Source organism: Penaeus japonicus, unplaced genomic scaffold (assembly GCF_977035675.1).
Source record: "Penaeus japonicus unplaced genomic scaffold, GWHDUDI00000001_assembly GWHDUDI00000035, whole genome shotgun sequence".
Classification (NCBI taxonomy): Eukaryota; Metazoa; Arthropoda; class Malacostraca; order Decapoda; family Penaeidae; genus Penaeus; species Penaeus japonicus.
Window position 1 is genome coordinate 13161152 of NW_028234437.1, and position 2500 is coordinate 13163651.

General features: G+C 41.0%; 1 protein-coding gene across 1 annotated transcript in view; it reads right to left on the reverse strand.

The window, feature by feature from the left end:
* Positions 1-2500, reverse strand: part of mRpL28 (mitochondrial ribosomal protein L28) — a 15791-nt gene that overhangs the window by 10153 nt on the left and 3138 nt on the right. The window lies entirely within an intron of this gene.

The following is a 2500-nucleotide window of genomic DNA, read 5'->3' on the forward strand; positions in this document are numbered from 1 at the left end:
TGTGTGTGTGTGTGTGTGTGTGTGTGTGTGTGTGTGTGTGTGTGTGTGTGTGTGTGTGTGTGTGTGTGTGTGTGAGCGTGCGCGCATGTGTGTACATAGGAATGCCTTTTACTGTGGCACTCACAGTCATAAAAACAAGTATCCTTCCTCTTCCCTACTTCTTCATGTCATCTTCATTGTGGATGATTATAAGGATAAGAATAAGCTAGGTTTGCAGAGCAAATGCTACACCAGGCTTGTATACACTATGGCAAGCCCATTTGTGACAGAATGAGCTGACTCTTGAGAGAATGCACCAATGAGTGTGGACTCGACCTGAGCTTGGTCCTTACCCACCGTGTTGTCCAGGCATAGCGGTGACCACCAGGCGACAGTGGAAACTCACAAGCATGGACAGGACTCAATCTGCTCACTAACGACTGTGCTACCTAGCGGCTAACTGGATGGTTATATGTTTTATATATGTTCATGACAGTACATAATGTGAAAAAATAAAGTGGGATTTTGTCTGCCCATAAAATAGCAATACTTCTATCACACTGAGTATAAAGAAAATAATGAGCTGATATGGACCCTTAACCCATTAACGACAGGTGACTAGATATCACGTCTGGTGGTTTTTGGGCTACACGCCGGGGACGCGTTATTTTGTCCAGCCCGGTGTGTGGGAGGAGCCAGCGCACAGCGCTGGCTCACGGCCAGTGCGGCCGAGAATCCCGACGTGTTAGGCTTATGCGTTCAAGAGTCCCGGAATTTTGGTCTTTTTAAGCCGGATTGGTCCCGTCAGGAACGGGTTAACTACAATTTTAGTCAACTGCAGCATTGATAGAGCCTGTGATATGACAGATATAAGTCGCTAAATACAGTAAAACACAAAAATGGGTCTAGCTTTACAATGAATGACTAAAAGAGAGTGAGAAAAGTCAAGGTATATTGTGTGAAGCTGCCTCGCCCTGAAATAAAACCCTGGAGACTGGCCCAGTGAATCTATCCCCCATCCACAATGGGTTAACTAAATAGCCAAGACATTATACACATACTATACTGAAAATTTTCATGTCAAAATAAAAGACAAAATGAAGTACAGTATGTAAGTAAATCAATATTTATTATGGGTATAGCGACATGTGTATTATAGGTTATATGTGTACTGACACATTAAATGCAATGAAGCATAATCCTTTGTATGTCAAAGGTGTGAGATATACAGGTTGCACTTGGGAAGTTGTTGCATTCACCATGTCCAGCACTCTACTCTGATCAGGATTTCTGTATTATGACCTTATGTGATTACAAAAATATCTCCAGTTGGGCACTGCCTGAGTGGACATTATATGGTGCACAACTGTGTAAGTGTGTATTCAGTAATGACACACACACAGACATACTAGTGTAAATATCTGTATCTATATACAAATATCTCTATACCTATCTACCTTTACATTATAAATCAATATATGCATATATATGTATGTATATATACTGTTTTCACTGATGTCATAGTCGGTAAGAGTTCCTGGATGCGCGGGCATATTGGAGGTACGCTGAGTAGTGACACTGTGTGGTTGGCTATAAGCGTTTTTAAATTTTAATTTAAATGTTGTGGTTCCAGTAGCCATAACCCTTTTCCTTTGAAAACGATCCTGGCAGCGTTTAAATCTTTCTGTTGCTGATTGTGAATTATCTTTCTTATCAGATAGGTTGCTTTCAGGCATCATGTGCAAAGAAGGAACCCAGTCTGGATCATCGCTTTGATAAAGCTCTGCTATTTTACCTGTGCAATTAAATAGATTTAAGTTAGATTTTTTCCTGAGGGAACACCCCAGGAGGTGCTGCTATTATGGCCTAACAGGGGGGGGGGGGGTCTGGTTGGTTTGAAGGTCTTACCACTTAGGGGTATCTCAAGTACTTACTGCCAGTCAGGATAGGGTTAATTACTGAACTAAAAGGCTGCCAAAAGGCATAATTTTGGTTGTTTTGCTATGATTTGGGGGCTATTGTAAAAATACACTACCATTTCAGGGGTTATCTCAGAATGTTGGCTTTGGCTTTCTTTGACCCTAGAAGGAACCCCTGATAGGCCATAATGGGAGTACATGCTTTTTTAAGAAACCTAGCTTGGTAAGTTTCTTAACACAGTTTCTTATATGTTTCTCATATTGCCTAGAAAGCATATTCTAAAAAAAATATGAAAATTCATGATTACCTGACCCAAAATAAACTGAGCAAACTTTGATGTTATCCAAGTTTTCCCCTTCAAAGTTCTGCTCTAGGCGTGAAAGCCAAAGCCACCGTCATTCCTCCTTGGTTTCGAATTATCTTGAGCAATTCTCGATCTAACCTACTATGACAGCCGTAGACACAACAGTAATTCACCATTTTGACCATTGAATTTTGCAAATCTACGCGAATGTACGAGTCTAGGTCTCCCTCCAATGCTTCCAATATGGCTGACGCAAGATTGGTGACGTCACTTGAAAACACTCTATATGTATGTATG